The 18,044-nt window shown below is 43.6% G+C and overlaps 1 protein-coding gene and 1 pseudogene across 8 annotated transcripts in view; both read left to right on the top strand.

The window, feature by feature from the left end:
• Positions 1–18,044, top strand: part of LOC137618056 ((E3-independent) E2 ubiquitin-conjugating enzyme UBE2O) — a 286,319-nt gene that overhangs the window by 62,141 nt on the left and 206,134 nt on the right. The gene's annotated exons all lie outside the window — the stretch shown is intronic.
• On the top strand, positions 5,019–5,137 carry LOC137618562 (5S ribosomal RNA; annotated as a pseudogene).

Raw genomic sequence — 18,044 nt, forward strand, 5'->3', positions numbered from 1 at the left:
ATTGGTTTTGTAGGGACAAACAATTATTCCCCAACAAATGTTTCTCTTCAAACTCATTAACCTTAAACTTTCAGCTCCCTTCTTTCCTCATATTCTCTTGGGTTAAGGTTGGCATGAAAGCTGTCCTTATCAGATGATGGTGCATTTGAGACTTACTTTTCAAAATCTACTTTGGTGATGTGGCTAGAGAGCAGTTTTTACAACTTAAGGCTATTTATTATTAATGGGTTTATAGAAAAATGTGTTTCATAGCAAAATATCTTATTTCTCATAATGTTTTGTATTCTTCTGATCATTTTTATATATTTTTGTTCCGTAACCGAAATACAAACCACGCTATTTACATTGGGTTTACCTTTTAGCGTAGCTGAAATGGCGAGCCATTAGAATTTAACGAGGGTGTATTACCCCCGCGCTAGTTAGCAGGGGGGTAGGGGAGTGGTAGCTAGCTACCCCTCCCCCCCTCACACACACCGGTGAATTGCTTCACTTTCACTTTTGGCTCGGACATGGACAGACATCTCTGTCTTTGTCCTCGCTTGGCAGCCATTGTTTGTTTTGTCTTTACTTAATCACTTACTTTTCTTTTAATCAATATATATGTAAACATTTTCTCATGTTTATGTATATATTTGAGTATAGAAATCAGTAAGTTTCCTTTTCAGAGTTTGTGCTTGTGTGTGTAGTGTACGATATCTCCGTGGAGCCCTCGGCAATTAGGCCACCATGGTGTAATTTCATGGGTCGCGATCGAGTTTGAGGTCGTTTACCCTTTTACTACGTTATTTTACTACGCCTTTGTAGCTTCCTTCCCGTGTGGGGGGTTGCTACGCCGTACGTTTTGTCTCAATTAGTTTATGAATCTAATTGTATTTGTTTATTTTTCAGCTTTGTAGAACGATTCCTTTCGGGGTTTTCGTTCTTTCTTTATTGTTCATTCATTTTTAAATTACATAATTACATAGTTACATAATTATAATTGTTATAATTCTGTGTTGGTTACAGCTCTCCTTCTGTGAGTGTAAGTGGTTGTGGGGGCACGTGCCTGTTGTGTACTTCTTGTGTTCCTTTCCCTCGGGATTCCTCTTCGGAGCCTTCCCGGGGAAATGAATGTTAACTAATGATTTTTGTTTTATTTTTCACAGTTACCGATCTAGTTCGTTTCTGTAATGTGACAACGGAGTGAGCTGTCTTGTTGAGGCCTGGGGATTCGGCTATTGCTGCCTCCCCTATAGATCTTCGTCAGGGGCGTGTCTCCTTCTCCTGGATGTACTCCCGTGATGTTTGACAGCTCTCCAGTTCATTTTAGAACACTCAGGAGGCTCGCCTCCTTGGGTGGGTAACTTTCCTTCCGAGGGAAGTTTTTCCTGTCCAGGCTTGAGTTTTTTCCCCTTTTGGGGGGTTCTTCTCTTGCCTTTTTTTTGTGCGACTATGCTCTTGGTGCTGAGCGGTCGCACCTGCAGTTACGCTCAAGGGGCTGGGCAACTGCAGGAGCCCCTCTTCGGAGGATTGCTCCTTTTAGGTCACTGGCTGACCCGTCTCTTCTACGAAGTGTTTCTCTTTTGTTCGCGAGAGAGTACTGTACACTCATAGAGACTCCTCTTCGGAGGACTCTTCTGCTGTTGTTGCTGTTGGCCGCCTTCACCGTAAGGCTCACCGTCCGCTATGTCGTAAGGGCCTCCCATCTCCCTATAAGGGTGCTAAGAGGCGCCTTTTTGAATCTCCGTATGCAGCCTACAACTCCTTCTTCTTGATCTTCCGCCCCTGGTGCAGATGGACAGCAGTGTGACCTCGTCTTCCGACGGGCAACGGTCTTCCCGACGGACAACGGTCTTCCGACGGACATAAGTCTCCCGACGGACATCAGTCTCCCGACAGACAACGTTTCCTTCGGGGCAAAGGGTTGCCTCCCACGGGGGTTCTTCCCTTGCGTGTCAGGGTTCCCCTGCGCGCCCTTCTGCAGTGTTCTCTCCTGCTCAGTGTTAGCGCACTGGCGCTCTCCTGCTCATCAGCGCTTTCCTGATCGCTAGCGCTCTCCTGTTCGCCAGCGCTCTCCTGTTCGCCAGCGCTCTCCTGTTCGCCAGCGCTCTCCTGTTCGTCAGCGCTCTCCTGATGATCATCTCTGCTGTTCCTGTTGGTTCCTGTTACGCGCCCTGTGCGCCCACGTTCGCCCTCGCGATCTGGAACTTCGGTTCAGGTCTTGGACAAGGACTCTTCTTCTACGCACAGGCTTCCACGCGTTGCCTTCTGCTCACCAGCTCGCCAGCGACCACAGACGCGTCAACGTTCGCCTGCTCGTCAGCAATCTCCTACGCGTCAACGATCGCCATCGATCTGCACGCGTGTCAGTTCCCCTGGACTCCATCAGTAGCGATCTAGCACTCGCCTGCTGTGGACCACGATCTCCGGTAGCTGAGTCTCGCCGTAGATCTTCCTCCTGCTCGCCAGCGCTCACCTTTACTTCTGTCCTGTGCGCCAGCTTTCTTCAATCGCCAGCGCACATCTGCGCGCCCTTTTCTGCCCCGCACTTATGGGCGCCAACGTTTTTTTCTGACCGTCTAGGATCGCCTGATTAACAGCTTGCTTCAGCGCTCACCTTCCTGATGCACTTGCGCGCCTTCTGTTAGCGCGATGCGCGCTAACCATCACTAGTCTCTTACGCGTTAGCGATCGCCTACGCGCTCGCGCGATTCTTCGCCTGCACGCTAGCGTTTTGTTAACGCACCACCGCTCGCCAATGCGCCGACGCGCCATCGTTTGCCAACGCGCCGTCACTCGCCTACGGGCCATCGCTCGCCAAAACGCGCCATCGCTCGTCAACGCGCCATCGCCCGCCTGCACGCCATCGCCCGCCTGCACGCCATCGCCCGCCTGCACGCCATCGGTCTCCCGACCGCCTGTGCTCACCCGCGCGCCCACGTGCCTGCACGTCCACGTGCCCGCTCTCCTACGCTCGTGCGCTCCAATGTTCGCTCGCGCGCGAACCAACAGTATTCCATCGCGCGGACCGACGGTGTTCCGTCGCGCGGACCGACGGTGTTCCGTCGCGCGGACCGACGGTGTTCCGTCGCGCGGACCGACGGTGTTCCGTCGCGCGGACCGACGGTGTTCCGTCGCGCGGACCGACGGTGTTCCGTCGCGCGGACCGACGGTGTTCCGTCGCGCGGACCGACGGTGTTCCGTCGCGCGGACCGACGGTGTTCCGTCGCGCGGACCGACGGTGTTCCGTCGCGCGGACCGACGGTGTTCCGTCGCGCGAACGTCGGCTTGATTCCTGCAGTACCCATTGCTCGCATACGGGTCATCGCTCGCCGACCACCAGCTCTCGCCCTTCCTACCACGCTCGCCTTCCTTCTGCGCTCCTTCTCGCACTTTCGTTTGCGTGCCCGCGCATGGGCGCTTCCACGTTCGGCCACGCTCAAACCATTGATTTACCATCGCGCGAGCGCCAGGGCGATTGCGACCGCGATTCCCGTTGGGGTTTCGCAACATGGCCAGCCTGGCGAGTCTTCTGGAGCGTATTTCCAGAACACGGCCTCACCCCGTAAACGCAGAGCATGGCATTTGCAAGAGCAGGAAGAATCTTCAGGGAGGTCTGAGCAACATTCTTCTTTCCAGAACCTGGGTTAGCCCTTCCCCGTCATTCCCTGGAAGGGTTTTGCCAGGGAGCTTTCCGTTCGAGATTTCTCCATCGGCCAAGGGGTGACTGGTTTACCCCTTCCTCTTCTCCATCTCGTGAAAGGGGCTTACCAGGTCCTTTCCCTCCTCGGTTGCGACCCGAGGTTTTGTACAAGGAAGCTCCAGGAAGATCATGGGTACTTTCCTCCTCTCGGGCTCAAGCACCTTGGCTTTTCATCGCCAAGTTTTGAACTTGCGGGCAAGCTAGATGTTGGACCATCTGGACGCAATGACCGAGGGCTTCCTCTCGGGTGTCTCATCCGTGGATGTCGACAATCTCAGACACCCTTCCATCCTTGGGAAGAGCTTGTTTGTGCTCAAGGACAGAGACATAGACAGCGGTTGTGCGGAGGAAGTCGACTTCCGTTTTCACTCCTCCAAGGCGGTCTCTTCCAGACCCTGCAGGGCTCCAGCGCCTCTTTCTTTCAGCCTCGTCGGCCTAAGTTATCGGACCGGCTATGACAACTAAGACAAGGTGTCCAATAGCAGTCCCCTCCTGTCAGGAACAGGTAGCACGGGAGGCTCTCCCGGTGGGGCATAATCCTAGAGGGAGTGGCAGAGTTCACGAACTCTAGGATTGGCAACCCCCCCTTGCAGGTCTCACGCTGGGAGGATGCCGAGGGTTACTCATCCGGATAACAGCTTCCCGATGCCGATTCCTGCACGATCTCCGTGATCAGTCAAGGATTTCGTGCCTGCCGTCTCTGTCAGCGAATTCAGTGTCACTGAACCTCTATGCCATGGTGTCGGCAAGAGTTTTGCCTGTTTGGGCAGAATGATCCATGCCTTAGGATAAGGTCCTCCATAGGATCGTCGACGGCTTCACCCCCCGGCTTCTTCAGTCGATCCTTTCTCGTAGGAAAGCATCTGAGACGGCAATTCCGTAGTCGACCTCTCAGCTCTGATCAAGTTTGTCGAACAAACTTCGTCCAGCGTGGAACAGCAGAATCGATCAGACTGGTAACGAGGCGACAGGATTCCTTAGGCCCTGTATCGGAAGGACGGGTACTTTCGGTTTCCATTCCATCCATCTTCCAGGAAGCTCTTGGAATTCAGCCTAGACTACAGGTGTTCCTGCTTAAGATGCAGTGTGGCGATCCCGCCGTGGCATCGCAGGTTTTTCCCCAGAGAACTCTCCCTGCTTTCCTCATGGCCGCTCAGGAGCAGGCTTCCGCCTCCTTCGCCTTTTGGAGGTCTGGTCAACTCCGGTAGGCTCGGGTTCGACCTTCAACGCCGGGACAAGCTTCCGGATCCTTACCATGAAAGGGGGTTCATGGTAATTTGCTAGGAGCCTTCTCTACTTCTGCCTCAACATCTGGAGTATCTAGCCATGATATTGAGTCAACGGCCTTACCACGTTGGAAACCCCGCTTCTCGTCTGTCCAGCGAGGTTAAGCAACGTCGGGTCTGGTCGGTACTTGGATGGGTGACCGCCTGGGGACGCCAGATTCGGTTGCCGCCTCCTCCGAGCCTTCCCTTCAGTTGACTGTGACAAGGCTGAGGAGAGTCGCAGTACCTGTTCTCAGTCAAGCAGAGCTTTCAGCCCTACTTTGGAACGTTTCCTAGGTCTCTTTTCCTCATTGACCCATCTAAAGTTCCGAACGGTCGCCTCAGGATAAGTTCCCTGTGGGGCGGCCCAAGTTCCGGTGGTTTCAAAGCAACGATTAACCGGACTTTCTGGCCCCTATGGGACCAGTGGAACAATTAGACCTGCAATGGGTGTTGACCTATGGAACCTCTTGATGGGAGTGGATATTCTCGTCCTTTCCCCACTTTTTTTATGCTGTTCTCGGACTCGTCAAAGAAAAGGGGGGGGGGGGGCATGTTCCGGTTCAGGCCTATGGTCAGGACCAGAAGGATACCTCTCCATCATTCAGGCAGGCTTAGGGGCCGTAGTCTGGCCCCTCTACAGATCCTACAGCTTCTGCCGAGTCGCTCCATGCGCAACGACTTCATGGTACTGGCGTGTTCCAACCAGCAAGGGACGCATTTTCATACCTTCACATCTTGTAGTAGAGATACTGAGATGATTTGAGATCCTCTCAATACCACCGTCGGCTCGCTCATTCCGGGCAGAGGAATGTTCTCTCCGACCATCTGAGCAGAGCCTCGTAGAGAGATTGTACTTGGGGGTCTTTGGCCTTTAGTAACCAGCAAGTCCTGGCCTGGGGGACCTGATCGCGACAGCTTGGAACCTCAAGCTTCCGCTGTTCTTCCCCCCAGTCTCAGACCCCAAGACTCTTTGGCAAGATGCATTCCGGTGATGGTGGGACAACATCGACGCCTGCGTTTTTCCTCCTTTGTTGTCTGTTGAGAATGGGTCTCAACAAGACCAGGTTGTCTGTCAACCTTTCAATGGCCCTGAGAGCTCCACTGGGACTATACGCAGAACGGTTTCCGGACCCTCTGCTTCCCCTGACGGAACTCCCGGGAGAGCTTCTCCCACAGCACAGGCTACTCAAACAACCACACTGCAACATCTTTCACGAGCCGGGGCGTCGCTTCGGCTTCATGCCTGGAGACACTACGCCTCCTCCTCAAGAAGAAACAACCCGCTACAGTTGCGGGGGGGAGGTCGCGTCATCTGCGATAGTCATCCGCAGGGGTCTACCAGGCGAAGTGGAGAGTCTTCTGTGGTTGGTGTCGTGGGAGATATACCTCTTCCCTTGAGGCCTCTTCTCCAGCAATAACGAACTTATTGCTTTTCGGCGGGAGGAAACTCCTTTCCGCTCTCGGCAATGAAGCCTGTCGCTCAGCCTTTCCCTGACCTTCAGGCTGAAAGGAATAACTTTTTCCTTCCCGCTGGACCTTTCCTCGCTCATGCGAAGCTGCGAACGTCCCTGCCCTAGTCGGAGTGAGACCTCCAACATGGAGCATGGTTCGGACTTTTTAGTCCCTTAAGAGATCTTCTCAAGACCCTTTACGTCAGGCCTCTGATCGTATTCCGTCTTGGGTCTCCTGCTCACTCTGGCCTTGGCCAGTGTGTAAGCAATTTTCTTGGTCTCGTACGACTCCGCCCTTTCTAAGGAATGGGGGAAGGCAACATTCAGGTTCGCTCCCGAGTTGTTGGCTAGACTCAGAATCTTGGGGTCCCGACCCTTCGGTCCAATTCCTTCAAGATTTCGAGTCACCATTCTGTATCAGATGACCCAAAACCTTCTCCTTCTTGCCAGTAAAGGAATCGAGGGGTTATCTTTGGGAACAGCTGCAGTTTGTCCTCACGTGCAGCCGGGTTGGGAGCACAAGAGGGACACGGGGGAGAGTCACCAGTATACCTCTTCAGCTCGTACTCAAGGATATTCATCTCGACCTGAATCCAGACCCTCCCCTCTCACGTCGCCCTACAGCACGATGTCGGATACATCGCAACGTCCCTCGCCTTCGAGTAATACTACTCTGTGACGCAGGTGCTACAAGCTGGAGTCTGGAAGCGTCTAATGACCTTCGCAGCCCGCTTCCTGCAGGACGTGACCCACAGGAGTATCGATACGTTTCTATCGCTCTGTGGTGGCTACACAACAGCTGGTCTAACCTCAGGCTCCTTTTTGGACAGGTAGCAGAAGGTTGAGGGCATTGTTATCAGGTTTTAGTCTGCATGAACGAAAGAAGTATGTCCGGCCCTTACTTCTTTCTTCATCATCCCCTCTACTGGGAAGCAGCATCCTGGTCTCTGCATAGCTGACCTCAAACCTCTGCAGGTAAACTATGCTTCCTTGTGTTACTAGTATTGAGTCAATACTGTCGCGTCCCCCATACCCTGACGAGGTGGTATTGGGAACGTCCTAACCCAGAGTTCCTTCTGGAACTCCAGGTCAACTGCCTAGGACAGGTCACACTTCTTCCTTCACACACAAGCTTATGTAGGCCACACGGTTCCTTGCGGAGCAAGGAACTTGTGAGGTGCAGGGACTCCTTTTCTCGAGTGCGATTCACTCGGATTCTGAGTCCCCGGGTAAAGCCAAAGCCAGTATGGCTGGGGACTTTCCACCCTTCCTAAGGGGTAAGTCACCCTTTGTAAATAGCGTGGTTTGTATTTCGGTTACGGAACAAATGACAAATTCGAAGATAATTTGTATTTTTCCTAACCATACAAACCTTAGCTATTTACATATATTTGCCCGCCAGCCCTGTCCCCCAAGACAAGTCCTACCTGTAAGTGAAAGTGAAGCAATTCACCGGGGTGTGAGAGGGGGGGAGGGGTAGCTAGCTACCACTCCCCTACCCCCCTGCTAACTAGCGCGTGGGTAATACACCCTCGTTAAATTCTAATGGCTCGCCATTTCAGCTACGCTAAAAGGTAAACCCAATGTAAATAGATAAGGTTTGTATGGTTAGGAAAAATACAAATTATCTTCGAATTTGTCATTTTAATGCAATTTCACAAGTTTCTCAACTTCGTATCTCAAATTTTGTTGCTTTCCTGTACTTCTGCCAATAAATTTCCAATAATCTCTGGGACATTACTATCAGTCTGACTAAATATTAGTATAAGTAGAACTTTAGCTAGTAGAATTAATTCTGGAACCCTAATGTGAGCTCAAAACCATTTTATTTTTACCCTATTACTTTTTCTTTATACAAAAAGTGCATCCTTTTAAAAATTTTGTAGAACTATGTTGTTATTTACTTTGTCTAGAGCTTTCACGAAGTCTAAGCATGCTGTGTCCATGTATTTCATGAATGTTTAGTGTGTGTTGAATTCAGAATTTCCATCTAAGCATTTCTATTTAATACTAGTATATTTTTACCTTTATCTCATTGTCATGTATCAGATATAACAATTTTAAATCCTGTAGCATATCATTTTGCTTCTTTTATGGAAGCTTTCCATTCATAATAAGCTTATATAAATGAAATTACCTGGCAAAACATACCATAGTTACAAAACTATAGCCAGAAGCATCAATTAAGGCACTCTCCAACGAATCTGTGAAAGCTCTTCTGAGGATTTACATATCCACTGGGATACCTCATGAACTGCTGACTCAGATAAATGAAGCTTAACATTATTCTTTTTTTTTTGACCCTCAGAAACCTAAAGCATGAAAGGAATGTCAATATAAATCACAGCTTAAATTTGAAGCAAGCTTAATTAACACATACTACAAAACATATTCATTGTCCTCATTAAACATTTACATTTTTGTGTTAGGTTTGAAACTGTCTTAAGGGGTCATCGTTTCAGGAATTGGTCCTACTTCAGTACACTGTCTGTCAATTTCTCTGGAGAAACAGTTGTAATGAAAAGATTTTAGGGAATGTAAAGACAATTAAATTCAAATGATAATACTTACGGTTTTTAATGCATGTTACAAAGAAAGATACGATATTGATATAAGAAACAGCAATAGAATTCTTTAAAGCCAGACATTAAAGTTGCTAAATATGACTTTCAGAATCTTAGATTGAAGTGTATAGTATGAAACTAGATAAGTTTAAACATTGTTTATATTGTGACAAGAAGTTTAGATGACTTTAAAGAAAAGATTTGCTTTGTTTTTCCAGGTAAGGGCACACTTTACTGTGGCACATGAATCTGTTTTTCCTGTGGTTTCGCATTAAACCATTCAGTGGTAAAACTATGTTTCCAGTTTCCGTATTTTATACATTTTATTTTTTTAATTAATTTCAAGTAATTGTACTAAAGACTACAGTAATCAAACTATCATCAAAATTTATAAGTATTTGCTCTAATCTCATATAAGAAAAAAGGAAAAACATCCCATGTTAGTCTCATTGTCTATTGTGTCACCAGACATGGGTCAGTAAAGGGAAACAAAACATTTGTCGCGAATTGGTTGACTGTTAAGATTGGTTTCTGGGACACGCGCGCACACACACACCTCCATCTCTCGGATATTATGATAACTCATTTCATAATATTCCGTTTTATAAGCATTACATTGTTGTCTTTTCCATAATATTTATCTTTATAATTAGGCATCAAGTCCCAGGTTTAAGGTCAAAGTGGCTACTTACTGTGGTGGCGGTGTGGGTGGGGTTCCCCCACCAATTGCCAGTAACTACCGACACCTTATGCTGAAAACATACTCCTATTAAAAGACTGAGGTTTGAATAGTTAGGAAAATACAAATTATTTAAAGAATGGGGAATTTTAAAGGTTATACATTTATACATTCATTTATTAGCTTCTTATAAAATAATTAAGACTATATTTTTAGACATTAGGAGAATGGACATTTTGTATTACTATGGGTCTACTATGATGTAAAACGAATTTATTATAGGCCTGCAATAAGACTGACCCTTATATCATTATAAGCCTTTCATATGAAACGTGTGTTAGCATAGGCCTCCTAATTGCATCAAATTTTTAATAGAGGCATGTTAACATAGCAACTGTAGCCTAGTATTTACTTTTCCTGTTACTCCTTCATCTTTGTAAAAATATTGTCATTTCAGTTTTTTAATTACATAAAAAGTAAATTGCCAATCTGTGAGCTTTACTGTACAACTTAAAGTGCATTGTGTTGCCATCTTTCAATTATATCAATATGGGCTTTTAACTCAAAGTCATTATGCTAGAAGTTTGAAACTGCTTAACCCTTTTGCCCCCAGGCTATTTGGAAATTTCCAACCCTTAACCCCCAGGGGGTTATTTTTTCCCCAGCACATTTTGCAGTATATTTTTTTTAAATTGCTCTAACAGCCTTAATTTTTGTCATAGAGAAGTCAGGTTGGTCTCATTCTCTTGGAAAATGCCTGAATTTTCTTAAAAAATTATCAAAAATATGGGAAAAAATATTTTATAGCATTTTTTTGCAAGGATGTACAGGTACGTCCATGGGGGTAAAGGGATGAGTTTTTTGAAACGTACTAGTACGTCCTTTGGGGGTAAAAGGGTTAAAATCTGTTTTGAACTTGATAAAATAATGTAAATTTACTGAATGGTTGTTAAATACCAGCTGCATTAGTTGCATTCCACTATACAATTTAGAAAACAACTATATCTAGCCGGAAAAAGTAAATTGGTAACACTGAATAAATTGATAGATATTGAAGGTATGGCAGCCTAGGGAAGAATGAGGGAGGGAATTCCAGAGGCCCTTTGATTATTAGTAATTAATTAAGGTAAAATAGTGTTATGTCTTATGGTACTATTCTAGGCAAATAGCCAATTATAAAATTTTGCAAAGATCAGACCAGTACCTGAACTTCATTGTTCTAATGTTTTAAAGTGTTAGTATATTTAAATACAAAATTATGTCCTGTAAGGAGTAGGCCGTGTTTGAGAACCCTTCAGTAGTCAATTTATGACCATTTATCCACTCTCTTATGAAGATATTGGTAAATATCTTTGTTGATGGTCTACAAACCTTTCAAAGAGCTTGTTTGCTGTCCTAGGTAAGCATTTTCTCATACTTTTTGTGAGAGAAAGAAGTTGTAGTTTCCCTAGGATCCGGAGAGGTTCACAGAAGATATTATTTGATGTTTACAGTGTCCGTTTAACCTATTGCTGCTATCAGTTTTTAGCCTCCTGTTTTCTCCCTGCTGCTCATGGATACTAAATGGCTTCTCATGCCTCGGTGTTGGTCCTTTTGGCTTAAATTCAGTCCAGTTCACTGGAGCTAGTTCCATGATTTTCTGTCCTTTATTGGAGTTTTAGTATAACTGAAGATTTTTTGTTTCACTATGAATACTTTGGCCTCATACAAATTTTTTTATTACTGCTTACCTACATTGCCATGTAAGATAGTGGAAAATTAAATAGAGATATAGATGATATGCATCTTGTGGGTTGTTTGAAGCAACAGATAAATGTTTGCTAATTTATTTACACCACAGAGCCTTTCAAAATGTGGTGAAATTATATTTGTGTGCTATGAAACAGGGTGTTTATTTTTACAATACCAGATATTTTTAAACATGACGATCCTTTATCTCTTAGTTTTATTTATGATTAGCAAATATGTTGGCTTTACTTCTATGTAACAAGTTAGACCGCTTTAAGAAGTCTTTTACTTCTATTTTATTTAATACAACATCATGTAAGAGTAAAAGGTTTAGGCTGATTTCACATTTGATGGAAGTCAGTTAAACAAAATGGTCTATTATTGGTATTACATTTAAGTTTCGTAAAAACATCAATGCAACCAGGTTAATGAGTATTTGATTGAAAATGAACTGAATTACCTTGAGCTTGTATTTGTTTTCTTAATTTTAGTTATTTTAGTATAAGAAAAGAATGTTTGGATTGTTTTTGTTTTTTCATTTAAAGCTGTCACCATATTTAGGAACTTGTAAGATTTTTATTTAAAGTTTTATTTTTTTGTGTATGAATTTTACCCGCTCTTACCAGTGACCTTATATATATGAAATTTCTTCTCTCGGTGTCTGGAATCACGCGCATTTCCATTACTAATGCCTTCGCATATTTCTCATCTATTCCCGATATGTAACTCCAGCTTTGGTACATTTAGCAATCTTAGTGGACTGATATGCTAGAATTTATCCGTGACTTCCCATGATTAGGGGTTTGTTCCTTTGATACCTTAGACATGAATTTTATGCTCTGAACTGTTGGTTTGGCTATTTCTGTTCCTCAGACATAATATTCAAAGGTGTACTTGAGGTACTCTGTGGTTTTTATCTGATGAAAATTATTGTATTTCTATTTCAAATGGGAAGGAAAATATTTTCTCATACTAGGGTAAATCTGTTATCCTGATCTGCTATCAAAAATTTTCTGGTCCTTTTGCCGATGAAGTTTTCAACAACTCGAAGGCTAAACTTTCTCTTAATCTTATCCTTCCATTAGGATCCATAGCTTACTCTTCTGGTGAAAAGACTACCCTCGTTTGCTTTCATTTTCAGTCAACTCTTCTCCTATTCTAACATAGTTTAATCTTATTTTCTCGCCAGTATTCTCTGCTTGTAAGAGCCATAAGATTGTAGGTTCATTATATGAGTGCCCTGGCTGTATTGAACTGATTCCTGTGCTTTGTCATATTATTTTTTGAAATATGAATATAGTCTGGTTAATCCAGTCTCTAATAGAAGTCACTGTTTTCCTTTTTTTTTCTCCCATTATACTGTCCGTTTGCCATAGCTTCTGCTGTTGCTAGTTATCAATAAAAGTTCTCATCCCTCACCTTCTTAAACACCTTGTATCCAAATCTGCATTTTCATCCAATCACTTTATGACCTCCTTAGGATAAAATCTACTGTGGATCTCATTATCTAACTCATTAGGATTTGGTAATTATCTTTGGAATTTCTCGAAATCATTTATTATGACTTTTGACCTCGCCAAGGAATTTGATATGGTCTTGTAGGAGCTGTTAACAAGATGCCCTGCTTATAGCTTTACTTGTTCTCTTAGTAAAGTTACATCTAGATTTTTATCTAATCTTTTGTAACCAGCACAACATGATCTCCTTTCCCCATTCCTAGTGGCATTGTTCAGTTCTTTCCCCTACTTTTTTCTATCCTTATTGTTAAGTTTTATCAGTCTGCCTCTTCTTTTCCTGCTGATGATTGAACCTTTCATATATCTTTTTTATTCATTTACCAGTCATCTTATGTTGAAAGTATTTATTCTTAAATTGCCCTTCCTGTATCCATCAGACCTCCTAGATCCTGCTTGGGGGTGAGTCTCCTGGTGCTTTGAGGCCCCTGGGATCCTTGCATCCTGCTGCCCCAACTAATTATAGTCAGGCCATTCTTCTCTTCCTAGTAGATTGATTTTTCCCCTCCCAATCAAGATGGACCTTATCTTGAAGACATTGGAATGACTTTGAATATATGATGACTGTTCTTGGAACGTTGAAGAAGAGTAGAGTTGGACAGTGTGCATCTCCACTCAGAACTGGAGTTACTGAAATGGTAGAGTGAGGGGAAACTTTGATGTTAAACCTTGCCCTCAGTGCTTTGTCCAATCGTGATGTACTGATGACTCCTAATGCACAAAGTGTAGGGTGTATAATCAGGTGGGTTTCCCAGGGCTGTTTTTGTTTAAAAGGTGGTAGTATTACTCCTCCCCTTGTGGGGTCTCCCTTGATCGAACGAACCCACTATGAATGGATTTTTTCTTTTCTATTCGTATTATGTAAATAATCAAACCAGTTATTCCTCTGTGGATTCTTTAAAGTAAAAAATTTAGTAAATGAAATATGAAATCCAAGCTTGACCTATTTTGATTCCCAATTTGAGTTTGGAGATTGGTCAAGGTTTTTAGTATTTGAACGTCACCACAAAGTATTACTATGATTTTAAAATTACCTGTTGAACAGAAATTAAACTTTTAAAAGGAGAAAAAAATACATATGCAATCTGAAGATCAAGATCTTCCATTGAAAATTTAAATTTTCTGTCAAAATAGAGATCTGAAGTTGACCATATGTTGTATATCTAAATCCTAATAATGCAAAAATTACGATGAACATGGATACAACAAAAAGGCTTTAGGAACTCCGGTTGATCACACAACAAAGAGAAATTATTGTGAACCTACTTGCATAAATTGTCTATAATTACTTGAATGATCTAAGATTCTAAGTAGAGAACACATTATATGTAGCCTACTATACAGAACTAAACTAGAGGGACACTCAATAGAGTGCAGACCTCCGCTGCGTCAGCTTATTTCTCGACCTTTTGCTCTGCCTTGGCCTTTGACGTGAACATTTATTAGTTGGCATGGATTTTCATACTCTCAAATATGAACCAAGCTTGAAGTTTCTGTGACAACGATATCCAAACGTATGGCTGATTACATGAATTGGACATTTTGCCTGACCGTGTCCTTAACCTTTGACCATACCCTTCCAAAATTTAATAATTTCCATCTTTTTACCTAACAATTAATGCCTGCAAGTTTCATTACCCTACGGTTAAAATTATTGCCAGGAGGTTGTTCTTAAACAAACACGCCAAAAAAAAACACAAACCGGGGGTTAAAACATAACCTCCTTCCAACTTTGCTGGCGGAGGTAAAAATACTTCACAGTAGAACTAAGATATCCTTTGAGGTATGCTAGACTGGAAATGGAAGTAAGTGTTTAATGGTCCAGCAAAAAGACTTGTGCAAAACCATAATCCCAAAAAGGAATGAAAATAATAATTTTACCAATAAAATCTACTTGATGAAAATATAATTTAACAACGATGAGGTGCAGGAAATAAAAGCTTCTTAAAATGGCAGTTGGATTGATGTAACCTCAGAAATTCTTTTCTGTTGAACAAGTTGACGTGTCTTGTTTTATAGTTTATATATGACTGAACTATTTTAATGTTGTTACTAATCTTGAAAAAATATTCTATAATTTTTTATTCATTCATATAGTGTTCTGCTTTTGTACATTTAAGAATCCCAGGGGACTGAGACCCTTAGCTAGTAGTAATGATAATAATAATAATGCACATATGATGTACAGTAATACTTCGACATGGGAGTGTCCCAACATACAAGAAATTTGAGATACAAGGAAAGTTTCGAGCAAATTTTTGCCCCGAGATACGAGACAAATTTGAGATACGAAGATACGAGATGGTTCCCTATGCGGCTGCTAGGGAGCCGAGTGTGCGAGAGGCTGCGGACGAGGACAGTATCGCTCGCTCTTTCCCGTCGGATCTCCGTCGCGTAAAGCTATCTCTGAGCATCTGCCGTAGTGTTTGCATTTTTTACGTGTTTTTTGCGTTAATCATTATAGAATTAAGTGAGTAAGCAATGGGTCCAAAGCAAGCAAGTTGCGCAGTGATATTCATGACGAGATGGAAAGGCTTCTTTTAATATGGATAAAGGAGAAACAGATGGCGGGAGATAGCGTGACCGAGACGATCATCTGTGAAAAGGCCAGCGGAATCTACGATGACTTGAAAAGAAAGCAAGCAGCTGAGAGAGGGGAGACTTCGACGCCAGAGGAAACCTTCAAAGCCAGTCGTGGCTGGTTGGATAATTTAAAAAAAACAGACTGGGATACACTCGGTTGCGAGGCATGGGGAAGCAGCAAGTTCCGACTCGAAAGCCGCGGGGGACTTTGTCAAAACCTTTACCTCAGTTATCGCAGAACAAGGATACATCCCCCAACAAGTGTTCAACTGCGATGAAACTGGCCTTTTCCGGAAGAAGATGCCCAGGAGGACATTCATCACAGCAGAGGAGAAGAGACTACTGGGCCATAAACCCATGAAGGACCGGTTAACTCTAGCCTTGTGTGCCAATGCCAGCGGTGACTGTAAGGTCAAGCCACTGTTGGTGTACCACTCAGAAAACCTACGTGCTTTCAAGAGCCAAAGAATCTTGAGAGAGAAACTGCAAGTGATGTGGCGCGCTAATGCTAAGGCTTGGGTTACATGGCATTTCTTCTCAGAATGGGTTAATCTGTGCTTTGGTCCAGCAGTCAAAAAATATTTGGCCTAAAAAAGCCTGCCAATGAAATGTCTCCTGGTCCTTGATAATTCCCTTGGTCACCCTCCTGGTCTCGAAGAGGACATTCTTGATGAGTACAGGTTCATCAAGGTCCTTTATCTCTCGCCCAAAACCATGCCACTCCTCTAGCCCATGGACCAACAAGTAATTTCCAACTTTAAAAAACTGTACACGAAGCATTTGTTCAAGAAATGCTTTAATGTCACAGACAACACCAATCTCACCTTTCGTGAATTTTGGAAGGAACATTTCAATATCGTCCCTTGCTTAAAAATTATTGACGATGCATGGCAGGGTGTCACACGAAGAACTCTTAATTCAGTATGGAAAAAATTGTAGCCAGCTTCCGTCGCTGAGAGGGACTTTGAAGGGTTCGAGATGCCAGACCCTGATGAACCCGAACCTTTTGTGGTGGATGAAATCGTGTCTCTTGGAAAGTCCATGGGGCTGGAGGTAGATTAGGCAGATGTGAATGACCTTGTCGAGGAGCATCAGGAAGAGCTCACGACACAGGAATTGATCGAGCTCCAGGAGATGCAACATTCGGAGATGTTACAGGAGCTCAGTAGCGAGGAGGAGGTGGAAGAGGAGGACTGCCTTTCTACAAAGGAAATCAGAGACATATTAGTGAAGTGGCAGGAGTTTTCTGATTTTATGGAAAAGAGGCGCCTGGACAAGTTGGCGTGTGGTCGTGCGTTAGCCTTTTGTGATGACACGTGTACGTCATTTTCGTAACATTTTTAAGGGGAGACAAAAGCAAGCATCCCTAGATAGGTTCCTTTTGAAAAGGCCGGCAAAAAGTGAAGGTGAAAGCGAGTCAAAAAGCGAGGCAAAAAGAGCCAAGCCGCAAGAAGAAAAGCAAAAAAGAATTAAAATGAAAACAAAATTAGAATTAAGTTTAGTGTAACGTAAGATTAACATTTATTTTTAAGTGTGTGTACAGTAAGCTAATTTCATTTAAGTTAAATTTAAAGTTCAAGTTATGTTACGTAGTGTTACAAAAGTGTAGCGTACCGAACGTGTTGCCGTCAAATCTCTCTCCTCCCCTTTCTCTCTCCCTCCTCTTCCGCACACACCGCCGTTAGCCGCTACTGTCTGTCTCAAAGTTAAGAACTCCATAATAATGTCACATTTTATTGATCATAACCAGTGCATAGGTATTTGTTATTTTGTGAGCACAGGTTGTGAATTAGAACAATTAAAAACTTGTTTTTCCACTGTAACATACTGTTTTAGGTGTTTTTTCAGAGGGTGGGAACGGATTAATTTTTTTTTAGTTATTTTATATGGGAAAAATTTATCTGAGATACGAGCGAATTGACATACAAGCTTGGGTCCCGGAACGCATTTAGCTCGTATCTCAAGATATTACTATACTATGAGAGGTGGAAGTACAATAAATGAATCGGATGCAATTCAAGATTAAAAAACATTATAAATATACTGTTTCTGAACTAATAAAAGGAGACCATAAGAAATAACTCCCTCTAAAACAAGGAGCTATAGTGATAGCTGTAATAAAATGATTCATTGGAAAACCAAGATGAAAGGTACCGTAGAAGAAACTTTACCAATCTGAAGAGATAAAGAAAAAGTCTTACTTTGCAAATTACAAATCAAAAGATAAAGGTTCTCTCCTCCAAAGAAAGATGCTGTACTGTGTGTACTCAAAGTAAAGAAATAGATCAAAAGGATTGTGTAACGGGAGATATAATTAAGGCATTACTTACGGGTCTTTGCAGTATTCCTTTATTCCCAAGCTGCCTCCTTTCTTTCTTCTTGATGTCCAGCTCTAATAATTTTCACGGCAAAATGCAACTACTGAGTTTTCCCCTATCGCACTTGGGTGCGGAATAGCTTCACAGGCCCCGGCACCGGGCTACGTAGCCCAAATTCATGAATCAATCCCTCCATTACTACAGAAGAAAAACTTAATTTAGAAAAATCAAGTATCAGCAGCAAATGATACTTGTGG

The sequence above is a fragment of the Palaemon carinicauda genome, chromosome 24 (genome assembly GCF_036898095.1).
Source record: "Palaemon carinicauda isolate YSFRI2023 chromosome 24, ASM3689809v2, whole genome shotgun sequence".
Taxonomy (NCBI): Eukaryota; Metazoa; Arthropoda; class Malacostraca; order Decapoda; family Palaemonidae; genus Palaemon; species Palaemon carinicauda.